The sequence below is a fragment of the Orcinus orca genome, chromosome X (genome assembly GCF_937001465.1).
Source record: "Orcinus orca chromosome X, mOrcOrc1.1, whole genome shotgun sequence".
In the NCBI taxonomy this organism is placed as follows: Eukaryota; Metazoa; Chordata; class Mammalia; order Artiodactyla; family Delphinidae; genus Orcinus; species Orcinus orca.
Window position 1 is genome coordinate 101,824,512 of NC_064580.1, and position 14,566 is coordinate 101,839,077.

The 14,566-nt window shown below is 39.3% G+C and overlaps 1 pseudogene; it reads left to right on the top strand.

The window, feature by feature from the left end:
• Positions 1-13,803: 13,803 nt before the first annotated feature.
• LOC101276412 (ADP-ribosylation factor-like protein 5A) lies at positions 13,804-14,304 on the top strand (annotated as a pseudogene).
• The last annotated feature ends 262 nt before the right edge of the window (positions 14,305-14,566 follow it).

Genomic DNA, 14,566 nt, shown 5'->3' on the forward strand with positions numbered 1-14,566 from the left:
GTGATTGAAAGACTCATTCTGAAGTTCATTCTTGCCATCTTTTCTGTTTTAGGGAAAAGATATGTGATGCATAGGAAGACCACAAGAAATAGTTGCCCAGTTTGAACAGTATTTCTCTTGGGCGCATTTGTTGAAAGCAACTAGAGGCAATTGTTGAACATTGTGGCTGCCTGAGGGGGTGAATAATAGTTGGGGTACACCAGGGGTCCCCAACCTGTGGGCCACAGACCGCTACCGGTCCGCAGCCTGTTAGGAACTGGGCTGTAGAGCAGGAGGTGAGCGGCTGGCGAGCAAGCAAAGTTTCATCTGCCGCTCCCTGTCGCTCCCCCTCGCATTACTGCCCGAACCACCCCCCACCTCCCCATCTGTGGAAAAACTGTCCTCCACAAAACCAGTCCCTGGTGCCAAAAAGGTTAGGGACTGCTGGGGTACACAATAGACTAACAAAAATTAATAGAATTTGTTGCTAGCAAATTTGTCCTACAAGAAATACTAAAGAGAGTTCTTTAGGCTGAAATGAAGGGATATAGACACATAAGTAAACCCTCATTAATAAGTGAAGAACACCCAAAAAGGCAAGATAATAGGAAATGTGATAGACAGTATAAATGTATTTTTATAAGTTTTTATCTGATTTAAAAAACAACTGCACAAAGCAATAACGAAAATCTTTGCTGTTAGGCATACAATGTGTAAAGATGCTCAATATCATTACTCATTAGGGAAATGCAAACCACAATAAGAAAGCACTCACTAGGATGGCTATAATCAAGAACATAGATAATAATAATTGTTGGCAAGAATGTAGAGGAAATGAAACCCATATACATTGATGTTGAGAATATGAAAAGTACAGCCTCTTGGAAAACAGTTTGGAGGTTCCTTAAAATGTTAAACACAGTTACCACATAACCCAATAATTCCACTCCTAGATATATACCCAAGAGGATCTAAAACATGTCCACACAAAAACTTGTACATGAATGTTTTAGTAGCATTATTTATAATCGTTGAAAAGTGGAAGAAACTCAAATGTCCATCAGTTGATGAATGGCTAAACAAAATGTGGTATATCAATACAGCTGAATATTAGTCAGTCATAAAAAGGAATGAAGTACTGATTCGTACTATAAACTAGATAAACCTAGAAAACATTATGCTCAGTGGGAGAATCCAGACACAAAAGGCAACATATTGTATGATTACATTTATGTGAAATGTCCAGACTAGAAAAATCTGTAGAGAAGGAAAGTAGATTAGTAGTTTCCTAGGGCTGGATGGGAAAGTGATGAGAGGATTGGTTGATGAAGGATAAAGGGTAGAGTTTCATGTGGGGGTAATGAAAATGTTCTGGAATTAGATAGTGGGGATAGCTGCATACTTTCTGAATATACCAAAACCACTGAATTCTATAGTTTAAAGGGGTTAGTTTTATAGTATGTGAATTATATCTCAGTAAGAAATTGTATTCAAAAGGGAACCAATGTGTAACAAAAGATTAAAGAAAATATACCAAAATATGGATAGCAAAAAAAAAAAAATTGGAGAAAATGTTTCTCTTTAAGAATTCTCTGCCATTGGTGGCACTCAGCAGCCTAGTTATTGATATAAAATGGAGATAAAATATCTGAGCAGAGAAAGGTCATTAGGAGGAAGTTATTTTGCACTCCATTCTACCTTTTAATCTTTTGAGTGCGTCAAAAGAAAATCCAGGGGCAGGGACAAAAATCTGTGCCAATAGGCCACATATGACCTGTGATTTACATGGTTCAATTAAAATGATTTTTCTTCTGTAAGTAAAGAGAAAGGAGATAGCTTTCAGAGTTATGATATTGATGCTGCAGGACAGTGAACATGTAAACACTTGGCTAGTCATCCATGAATTAGCTCTTTAATCTGTAAATATGATTCAGTTTAATGTATGTTTGTATGTGTTACTTCAATAAAAACAAAGTCAAAGGGAAAAAAAGGTCGTCGTGTCACACACCTCTGGTACTTAAAATCCTCAAATGATTACCATTGCACTAGGGATAAATGCAAACAATGGACCCTGACTTTCAAGGTACCACCTGACCCGACGGTCTGCCTCTCTAATCTCAGCTAGCACCCTTTCTTGTGCCTCTACATCTTCCTTTCATTATCAGACTCCTTCCCTTCTTGGGTCTTTACCCTTGTGGTTTCTCTGCCCTAACAGTCCCTCCCTCAGTCACATGGCCAGCCCCCACTTAGGTCACAATTCAAATTGTGACCTCCTGAAGTGACTCTTCTCAGACTTCACTCCCTATTACATCATTCCTTTTTTTTCTCTTTTGAATTTTTATTGGGATAGAACTGAGATACAGCACTGTATAAATTTAAGGTGTACAGCATAAAGATTTGATTTGTGTACATTATGAAATGATTACCACAATAAATTTAGTGAACATCTGTCATCTCATAGAGATACAACATTAAAGGAATAGAGAAAATATATGTTTTTTCCTTGTGATGGGGACTCCTAACATTTACTCTCTTAACAAGTTTCATATATGACACACAGTTGTTAATTATCTTTATCATGTTGTAAATTACATCCCTAGTACTTATTTATCTTATAACTGGCAGTTTGTACCTTTTGACTATTTTCATCCAATTACTCCCCTTCCCCTGAACCCCCGCCTCTGGTAGCAGCAAATCTGATCTCTTTTTCTAAGAGTTTATTTTTTGTTTTTGAAGTATAATTGACCTACAATGTTACGTTAATTCCAGGTACACAGCATAATGGTCCACTGTTTTTGTACATTTCAAAATAATCATCATGATAAACCTAGTTGCTATCTGTCATCATATAACGACTTGTGCCGACTGGCTTGTGGTCCCGGCACTAATAAGCTAGAGGGAGGATTCCAAAATGGCGCTTACCAGCACCAGTGTCCTTGTAGTAGGATGAGCTCCCAATAATGGCTGCCACCAGCATCTATGTCCCCAGAGTGAGCCCCAGCTGCCTCCTGCCTCTCCAGGAGGTTCTCCAAGATTAGCAAGTGGGTCTGACTCAGGCTCCTTCCAAATTACTGCTTCTGCCCTGGGTCCTGGAGCATGTGAGATTTTGTGTGCACCCTTTAAGAGTGGAGTCTATTTCCCACAGCCCTCTAGCTCTCCTGAAAGTAAACTCTGCTGGCCTTCAAAGCCAAACGTTCTGGGGGCTCATCTTCCTGGTGCAGGAGCCCCAGGTTGGGGAGCCCAGTGTGGGGCTCCGACACTTTGCTCCTTGGGGAGAACCTCTGCAATTATAATTATCTTCCGCTGTGTGGGTCACCTCCCTGGGGGTATGGGTCTTGACTACACCACATCTCCACTCCTCCTACCCGTCTCCTTGTGGTTTCTTTTTTATATCTTCAGTTGTAGAAGATCTTTTCTGCTAGTCTTCAGGTCATTCTCACTGATAGTTGCTCTGTAAATAGTTGTAATTTTGGTGTGCCCATGGGAGCTGATGACCTCAGGGTCTTCCTGCTCTGCCATCTTGGCCACTCCTCCTACACCATTCTGTCTTAATGCGGTTTTTTTGTTGTGTTTCTCCCCCCATAGTTTTTTGTTGAGTTGATTTAGTTGGTGGCCAAGGTGGAGGATGGCTCAGGAGCAGGAGGCAATTCTCACTCTTTAGGTGCATGTTGACCTCTCAAGATAGACTCAAACTTGGTGAAATCTGAGAGAGATGCCTTGGCAACAGCTGCCATCGGAACCACTGCCATGTGCAGTACCTTGTGATGGGAACTCTTAGGATTTACTCTGAGGTGAGCAAAAGTCGTAAAAAAGGATTGAGAATTTTAGCCAGTCTCTCCTACATGAAAGTAACATAGCTGTGACAGTTTCTCAAACTTTCCTTGCTTTTAGCAACCTTGACACTTTTGAGGATTCCTGATAGGTGTTTTGTGGAAAGTCCCTCAATCAGGATTTTTCTGATATTTTCCTCATGATTAGACTGGGGTTGTAGGTTTTGGAGAGGAAGACCACAGAAGTAAAGTGCCGTTCTCATCACATCACATCAAGCGTCCATGCTCCCCACGTCTTATCACTGATGATGTTAAACTTGATCACCGGGCTGAGGTAGTGTTTGTCAGGCTTCTCCACTGTAAAGTTACTATTTCACCCCCTTTCCATATTCTACACTTTGGAAGGAAGTCACTATGCACAACCTCCACTGTGTTCGAGCTCCTTGAGAGCAGAATATCTAGATAAATCTTCCAAAGGGAGATTTGGCTATTCTCCCTCTTTCATTTCTTTATTTAATCATTTATATCAATATAGACTCAGGTTATATATTTTGTACTTTCGGCTGTAATTTAATACCACTTTGTTACTCAAATTGTTCCAGCTTTGGCCATTGAGAGTTCTTCCTGCTGGCTCCTGTGTCCCTTTGACATACTCCCGTCATTCTGATTCTTTGAGCATTTCCTTAATTTGTGGCACTAAAAGATGCTCCAGGCTTCTCTTGTGTGTTACCTGCCACAGTCATTGAATCAGCCTTTCTCCAAAGATCCCTGGTTCCTTTTATTGGAGAATAGTAGAAACCAAGATCTGTGTGCTGGGTGTGCTCATTACCACTGGGGTGTCATTGCTTCCAGGCCCTTTCAGCTGATAGAGCAAAGAAACATGTGTCTATACCAATCTGTATATATATATGTCTATAAAGATTTCTATATGCATCTATCAGTATTTAACTAAACATGAGTTCAAACTGATGATTCCTCCTCTAATCCTTTACCACGTGACCATTCACGCCTGTTCCCATTGCTTGTAACCTCCCTCTCCAACAGGAAGAAACCCGGCTCCCACCATTTGCCATCCGTTTGCTTAATTGTTCAATTCTAGTTTACATGTATAGTGGTCTCAGAATTGTTAACCTGTATTTCCATGGGAAATAATTTTATCAACTAGAGTACAGTGTTTATATACCATTCCTTTTGCCTTTAATCTTACCATCTCCACTCATTTCCAAAATTACTTTTGTCAGCATCTCTTGTGCCCTCTTCCTTCAGTGAGGTTGTTGCACGTTTGTAATAGTTACGTTCTTTTGTCACAGTCTGCATTGCCTCCTAAGTTACTTTGGTTTTACAGACATCAAGGTTCACACTTTCTGCTGTAAAGTTCTGTGGGTTTTGACAAACGCATAGTGTCATGTATCTGTAGATACAGCTCTTTGGCACTTGATCATATTAACACACGAGACCAGGACATATTGTATGTAGAGGAGATTTTTTTCAAAACTGATGCTTTTGGTGAACACATAAGTTTAAAACATTTTTAAAAGAATTTATTTAAAAAGAATTTATTTTCCTGTTATTTTATTATTTCTCACAAGATATTTTTCTCCTGAAAGGTAGGTGAATTAGTTCTTAATCTTTTTATAAAATGGTGCCTTATGAGACTGTAAACATTTTCTTTTTTTTTTTATCTCAAGTGTGTGTTCTTTCCATTTTAATATCCCTATGTGGTGCATTGCTCTATGGAACATAGCAATCCACTCTGCAGTATCATATCTTATCAAGCCAGGTTTTGTTTGTTTGCTTTGTCCTTGTTTACATTTTCCTTTTTCTGCAGCAGTAGAAATACACAGTAGGTTCAGAAAGGAACTGCAAGAGAGTCTAATATCAGCAGCTATTTAATGGATAAGTCAGTATTTTACAAAACCAGTTAGGCTCTGGGTGGTTTCTTTTTCCTTCCTGTATTAGTCCCTGCCTGTCTGATTTCAGCACAGCAGAGTATCTCTAAGTTATATATGAGAAAAATTGAAAGCCAATTTGCACTCAGCCAAACACCATAATGACAAATATGCTGACACAGGGGTATCACTGATGCAGTGTATCACATACAGTGGGAAGCTTGGTGAAAACACATTCTCATGGTTTACCCTTTACTTGCTAAGTCAGACCTCTGGGAGTTTCTGGGTCCAGTAATCTGTGTTTTAACAATTTCTCAAGGTTATGCCCAATTTTCAGAACCACTGGGCGAGTGGTAACTATTACAGAGCAATGCTTCTTCTCTTTCAGTAGGACACTATCTCTATTTCATTTTCTTTCACCTTTTTCTTAATTTTCAATGGAAGGATTTGTCACTGAAACATTCGATTACCTCATTATCTATTTATAAGTGGATAAAAGCCTTTGTTAAAATAGTATAAGCAGGGACTCAATTTATCCCTTTGGAGTGGGGGAAACTGTAGGAGAAGGGGTGTATGCATGTGGTCCCAATAGCAGGTCACTGCAGGACTAGACACAAAGGATTGTTCTCTTCTTTCTACAATTTCCATTCTTTTGTTGGTCATCATAGTTTAGTAGCAAATTTGTTTGGCCTAATATGATCTTAGTCTCCTTATAGAACATAAAGATGACTTGAAAGCTGGGTAACTCTCTCATGCTGGGTGTAGAGATGAGCTGTGAGATCCAGTCTGTAGAGAAAGAAAAATGAAAACATCAAATAGAAGCAACAATGAAAGACCATGAGATCACAAGAAAAGAGAAAGACAAACACACAGGATGAATAGTTCTCAGATGACTTTTCAGTTCATGTTTCCACTACCTCATGAGGCCTGGCTGTATTTCTGCCCTTGGGGTCTGGGAGAAAGAAGTACATCTTTATAATAAAACCTCCCCGTTGCTTATGTTAGTGTGAGTTTCCATTGCATACCAACCAACCCCCCGACTCCAGGACTTAAATTCTTCTTTTTGTACCTAAATCTCTGTCCCACATCTTCTCACACTGCTATGGCTTTCACTTATTTTGAATATGCTATTGGGTTGGCCAAAAAGTTCGTTTGGTGGCTCTAGTAGCACTTAGTTGTCTTTAACTTCATTTGAAACAATTTTGTTAGATTGCATTGTGACAGCTGTCATATCAGTGTGCATTTAAAAAAAAAAAACATCAAAATTGGTGAATTTTTGTGTAGCCATTTTAATATTGAAGATGGAAGAAAAAAGCAACATTTTGGGCATATTATGCTTTATTATTTCAAGAAAGGTAAAAACACAACTGAAACTCAAAAAGATTTGTGCAGTGTATGGAGAAGGTGCTGTGACTGATCGAATGTGTCAAAAGTGGTTTGCGAAGTTTTGTACTGGAGATTTCTCTCTGGATGATGCTCCACGGTTGGGTGGACCAGTTGAAGTTGATAGCGATCAAATTGAGACATTGAGAACAGTCAACGTTATACCACGCGGGAGATAGCCGACATACTCAAAATATCCAAATCAAGCGTTGAAAATCATTTGCACCAGCTTGGTTATGTTAACTGCTTTGATGTTTGGGTTCCACATAAGTTAAGCGAAAAAAAAACCTTCTTGACTGTATTTCTGCATGTGATTCTCTATTGAAATGTAATGAAAACGTTCCGTTTTTAAAACAAATTGTGACGGGCGATGAAAATACTGTACAATAATGTGGAACGGAAGAGATCGTGGGGCAAGTGAAATGAACCACCACCAACCACACCAAAGGCCAGTCTTCATCCAAAGAAGGTGATGTTGTGTATATGGTGGGATTGGAGGAGAGTCCTCTATTATGAGCTCCTTCCAGAAGACCAAACAATTAATTCCAACAAGTACTGCTCCCAATTAGGCCAACTGAAAGCAGCACTTGACAAAAAGCGTCCAGAATTAGTCAACAAAAAATGCATAATTTTCCATCAGGATAATGCAAGACCGCATGTTTCTTTGATGACCAGGCAAAAACTGTTACGGCTTGGCTGGGAAGTTCTGATTCATCCGCCATATTCACCAGACATTGTGCCTTTGGATTTCCATTTATTTCGGTCTTTACAAAATTAAGGGAAAAAATTTCAATTCCCTGGAAGACTGTAAAAGGCACCTGGAACAGTTCTTTGCTCAAAAAGGTAAAAAGTTTTGGGAAAATGGAATTATGAAGTTGCCTGAAAAATGGCAGAAGGTAGTGGAATAAAATGGTGAATGCGTTGTTCAATAAAGTTGTTGATGAAAATGAAAAATGCCTCTTATTTTTACTTAAAAACCAAAGGAACTCTTTGGCCAACCCAATATAGTAACAGCTGGAAGATGTCTTGGAGTAAGTGTGACTACTGCATTGCAATAAAAATTAGGAAGTAATTTCTTACAACTGTGACATTATATGTATATCAAAGCTAAAAAAGAAATGCATTTTCTCCCCTAAATATTAATACGTTTAAAGGTGATACCTTCTTATATATCTTGAAAGGTCCTCAGAAAGTAAAAGAATCTTTCACAACTGAAGTGACATCGCTATTGATCATTCAAAATCCCGAGTTAAACTTCTGATCAAATGCTTCCTCTACAACATAAAATGAAATCCTTTGTTGTTTCATGAGAAATACTCATCATTAGAGTTTTGTGTCAACGTTCCATGAGATGAAAAAGTATATAATTATGGTCACAGTTAGCCTTATATTGTTATACTTGCATTTAGGAAATTGAATTGTAAAATTAAAGATGTAGAAATCAATGCTCCAGGGCTTCCCTGGTAGCGCAGTGGTTGAGAATCCTCCTGCCAAGGCAGGCGACACAGGTTCGAGCCCTGGTCCGGGAAGATCTCACATGCCGCGGAGCAGCTGGGCCTGTGCACCACAACTACTGAAGCCCGCGCGCCTGGAGCCCATGCTCCGCAACAAGAGAGGCCACCGCAAAGAGAAGCCAGCGCACCGCAATGAAGAGTGGCCTCCGCTTGCCGCAACTGGGGAAAGCCCGGCAACAGAGATCCAATGCAGCCAAAAATAAATACATAAATAAATAAATTTTAAAAATCTTAAAAAAAAAAAAAGAAAACAGTGCTCCAAATCACTTAGTAAAGAGTAAGAAATAAATTGCGGTGAAACAGCAGAGGCCACCCTGCATTACTTTGCTTCTTCCACCCGCAGGCTGAAATAAGCCCGAGTCTCCTCTTTAAGTAATAGCCTTGTAAACATAATCCGCACACCCCATGCCATAATTGCCTGCCATTTCTCTCCATCAGTATTAAGTCAAGGTAATAGTTAAGAGTGTAAGAAATTAATCTCACAGAGTGAGTAATCTTGGGCTACAGATAGATACATTTCCAGGTCAGTTTAGTTACTTTACCTAAGATCCTTTTGGGTACAGCTTACCTCTAGCCTCCTCTTCAGGATTGTACATTTTAATTCCATCCTGCTTCTTTACCCCTAGGCCAGGTAGCTCTCACTCAACATCTCTAGATACTAAAGAATTCAGGTTCTCTCTATCAGATCATCTAGGCACAATCTGAATTTTCAGTAGATTGCAGGGATTAGGTCATACCCATAACCATAATTTTAGGGTCTCCATTAGCTCACATTTCACTAATGTGTAAACTAGAAAAAGTACCTCTTTGGCAAATGTATGTCCTTAGGTTCAAGGCTTGACGAATGGATCATGGGCTGGATTTCAATCCCTTTTCTCCCATGGCTGGACACAGCCCGGCCTGGCAACTGTGTGTATCTTGCACAGAAGGTTGCACCAGGCAGGCAGTGGATATATGTATACAGACGGAATATAGGGAACACTTAAATTTAGCTAAATTGCAGGCCATGCCTTCACAATTTAGGGTAATTCCTCCATCCCTCTGGTTTTTAAACCCAGAAGTCTCCCATGGTGAAAGAGAGTCAGATGTGCCTTGATTTGAATACCCACTGGTGCTACCTGTTACTTGAACAGGCAGCTTTTGAAACCCTGGATAAATTCCTCCATTAAAGCTTCCTCATTTGTAAAAGAGGAATACTATTTACATAGTCTGCTGTGAAGGTTAAAGAAAATTATGTATGCAAAGCACATTTGGCGTTGTAGAATATCAATACCTCCTATTGTCTTTCACTGTATTTGTCCTTTAGCCTACTTTCTCTACTTATTTGGACAGCTGTTTTCCTCTGGAAAGAACAGAGCCTAAAACTCTGTGCTCAGTTCTCTTCTCCTCTGTCAGATATTAATTATCATCATCGTAATAGTTAACATTTATTAACTGCTTACCGTATCTAGGGACTATTCCAAACCCTTCCATGTATTATCTCATTTAATGCTTACACCAGCTTTATGAGGGAGGGACAGATGTGGTCAGCGGTTTACATTTGATGAAATGAATCTGAGAGAGGATAAGTCACTTAACCCAAATTACACAAATAACTATTGGCTGAGAGGGATTGGAACTTAGGGTCTTCTACGCTAGAATCCTCATTCTTTCTTTCTTTTCTTTTCTTTTTTTTTTTTTTTAAATTAGGTGAGGTGGTAAGTCACCCAAATCCATTTTCTCCCATCTCTGCCCTGTTCTGTGCCCCAAGAGAGTAGCCTCAGTGGATTCTATCACCCAGGGGTCCTTGCCCTCTGGTTTGTAGTTGGGTTTGGCCAGTGTGGGGAAGTGTCAGGTGATTAAAGGTGGGAGGAAGAGACCAGTTGGGATATTTCTTCTTGCCACCTGCCCTTTGCCTTGGCACACTTCTGACAGTGGCCGTATTCTTCTGTGGTCACAGCTGCAGCTTTCACCAAGCTCTGGTAACCTTAGTTCCTCCCCCATCTCTTTCTGCTTTTGTAGTCATAGGAGAGAGTCCTCATTCTTACCTACTCAAATTATACTATCTCCCAGGAGGTCTCTGATTCATTACAGGTTAGCGTTCGTCCTTGTGAACATTTACATCTATCATCTAAAATTTCTCTGCTTTGTGATCAAAGAGAACAGAATGCTCCATACGAAGAATGCAGTCCCCGAATTGAACGTGGGTTCCCAGGAGAGTTGTGGTTGAGATGGTGGGTTCTGGATTCTGAGCGCCGGAGTTCGCATCTTCTTGCCATGGGACTTTGGGCAAGTTGCTTAACCTCCATTGCCCTCCATGCCTGTTGCTTCATGTGTTAAATGGGAGGGAAAAAAATCTACTTTATTAGCTTTTTTGGGTGAGGATTAAGTATTGTAATACATGTTTAAAAAAACAAAAAGCATTTTGAATAGTGCCTGACATACATAAAGACCTCAGCAAAAGTTGACATATGAGTATGCATATTTTCATCTATGACCTAGCCACCATACTTCAGATTACAGTGTACACCCAAAAGTATGCCATACCTTAGGAATTCTTGTTATAAGAAAACTGAATTTAATAAAACCAATGATCGGGGTGATTGCGTTTTACTAAATTATCTTTTCAGAAAAACGTAAGACCCCTGGATATTTTTAAACAGGGAGCTTACTCCTCTCATACATATAAAATGGAATGATTTATGAAACTTAAATATTTTTCAGAAAAAAATCACTAATTTACTTATTGCTGCATAGCAAGTTACCCCCAAACTTAGTGGCTTCAAACAGCAAACATTTATTATCTCACAGTTGCTCTGGGTCAGGAATATGGAGCAGCCTCTGCTTGAAGATCTCTAACACAGCTCAAAAGAGGGAGGAGTTGCTTTCAAGCTTGCTCATATGGCCTAAGTCCCTCCCCGGCTATGGCTAGTGATATCAGTTCCTTACTACTTGGGCAAAGAATTACTCAAAATATGATAGTCGGCTTCCACCAGAGCAATGGCAGAGAGAGAATATGAATGAGATAGGGTGAGAGATGGCAAGTAAAATGGAAGCCAGAGTCTTCTTATAAACTAACCTCGAGAAATGACTTCCTATTTTATCACTTTTGCTGTATTCTGTTTGAGACAAGTCACTAGTTCCACTCCACACTGGATGAGGGATTACACAAGGGCATTCATCTCAGAAGGCGGGTGCCTTTGGGGCCATTTGAGGGACTGCCTACCTGAACTGAAATGGAGGAAAGCAAGAGATACCTATTCATCCATTTTGTCAAACCCAAATTATTAGTTAAGGATCAATTTCTGAAATGTTATCGATTTAGAAGTTTCTTATTAGATTTCTCTTCTCCATGCTTAAGTATAATTTTCATGAATGTGTGCTCCTTTAAAATCATTCTCCTTTCAATATTTAGTATAACTTTCCCTGGATGCCCATCTCTTCCTCCTCTTCCATTAGGTTTTCACCTATGTTTCCCACCAAAAACGTTCAGGAAAGAGACAGACTGCATTAAATCAAGAGCATAATTATTTCCATTGCCCCAGATGTGATGCATATGGTTGGGGAACTGAGTCCTTTCTTTGAACTGGATTTAATTAAAAGACCATGAAATCAGTATTAAGATGGGGTCAAGTTTTAACAGTACTATGAGACCGTAGATTAGAACAAGAGAAATCGCATCCAGAAATGACTTTATGGGTGTCAGCTGAGTAGCCTACGTGATACTTGAAGCTTTTCTAGGATGCTGTTTTGCTGCCTGCTTATATGCATTGAAAAAATTGTCAAAATGTGTCAGAAACATACTTGCTCTCATTTTTGCACACTAACAGTAGTAAAGTTGGAAGCTGGCGGAGTTTGAACATTAATATACATTTCTGTGAGTTTAAGAAGCAACTTATGATTTTTCCTCACCTTTCCACATTCCATTCCATTCCATTATAGAAATGGGAAGATTTAATGGTCTTATAATATGTTATATCTTCTACATTTCTACTTCAGTGTTCAAATAAAGCTCTTGCCACTGGCATCTGGGAATGTCAAGAACATTCTAGACCCTCTTATATATGTATTTAACTAACCTGACTTTGTGTCTTAATCTGGCTCTGCAGACAGAGAGTAAACCCAGGGAGTGCCTCATCCTTATCTTACGTACCAGCCACACTAACATTTTTGATTACTGTCTCCATACCCATTGATTCTGGCAGTGGCAAAAATACAATGTGCAGGCTAGTATTTTTTAAAATAAAGATAGGCCCATTTTGTTTTAATGTATTACATAGGCAACAAAGGAAAAAGTAAGTGTAGTCCCATTTTTCATTCCACTCTTTTTTTCCGAAGTCCTCACTTTAGCATATGTATATACTTTCAGGATGGTTCTGTGCACCCACAATCAACTATATCTAACTAACCCACTGGGTCTCATATATCTTGTTTATGTGGCCACCTGGCATCATAACATGCATTTTGTTTTGTAAATTGTTTTATTTGCTTAACAATGTATCTCCAGTAACTTTTTCAGGGCAGTATATATAGATATTATAAACCACGTTACTAGCTATGTGATATTCTCTATATAATAATAGCTGTATAGCATAATTGAGGTATGATTAATTTAACCAGTCTGATACTGATGAACACTTACATTGTCACCAACTTTTCCCTACTAAAACAATGCTACTGAAAACTAGTTTTGCCTGCTTAAAATACTCAGTTTTGTATGACAAATTCCTTTTGAATCAAACAATACATGCATTATACATTTTATAGAGATTGCCAAGTTGTTAGTGAGCTACAAGAGAACAAACGTAGATAACAATATCAAGAAAACAACACGTGAACAAAACAAGAATTTCAACAATGAGACAGAAATCATAAAAAAGAACCAAACAGAAATTGTGGTGCTGAAGAATACAATAGAAATAAAGAATTAAAAACTCAATGGAGAACTTCAACAGCAGACTTGATCAATCAGAGAAGAAGAATTATTGAATTTCAAGGCAAGTCACCTGAGCTAGAGGAGGACAGTGGTCCACGAGGCTCATTGCAGACAACATGGAGGCAATGTGTGCAAGCCAGAAGAGTGCCCCAGAGGCAGCGTCCAGGCCATGGGTGTGGCAGGGAGGCCTGGGCTTTTGCCTCCCTCTGGTTCCTAGGAAGCTGGCCAGCAGTCAGTGCAGAAGCAGCAGCAGCAGAGGTGTAGGCTCCAGCCCATCTTCCTCCCCTGCTTCAGCCTGAGCTGGGGGTGTCCAGGTCACCCAGGTGGCTGGAAAGGGGGTCAGCTACCCAAGAATGGGAATTCTCTTCACCAGGATATGGAGACTCTTCAAGCACCAGGAGCACAAAGTTATTGTTGGGGTGGATAATGCAAGGAAAAGTATCATCCTTTACCAATTTTCTGTGAATGAAATTGTACATACATCCCCTGCAATAGGAAGTAATGTAGAAGAGATAGTGATTAATAATACATGCTTCCTCACGTGGAAAACTGGTGGCCAAGAATCTCTTCATTCTTCCTGGAACACTTACTGTACTAACAGAGATTTTGTAATTGTTGTGGACACTACAGACCAAGAATTTCTGTAATTAGAGAACTGTATAAAATGTTAGCCCATGAGGACCTAAGGAAAGCTGGATTGCTGATTTTTGCTAATAAACAAGATGGTAAAAAGAATGTATGACTAGCAGAAATCTCCCAGTCTTTGGAACTAACTAACTTTTATTAGAGATCACCAGTGGCATACCCAGGCATGCTGTGCTTTTTACTGGGGAGAGACTATGCTAAGAAGTTGAATGATTTCACAATTTAAGATTAGATGATCTCTACTGACCTCTCCTCACAGACTTTATATAAATCAAGTGTTGGACTTTACCTGAAAGCTGTAAAAATGAATGGTATATATATATATATATATATATATATATTATATATATATATTATATATATATATATGAACTAATTTGTCTTCTTATAGAAAAAGTTTAAGACCACTTATTTGAAAGCAAACATGAAGTCTCACCTTCCAATCCACTTTCTCATTAGCTCTTTCCAAAC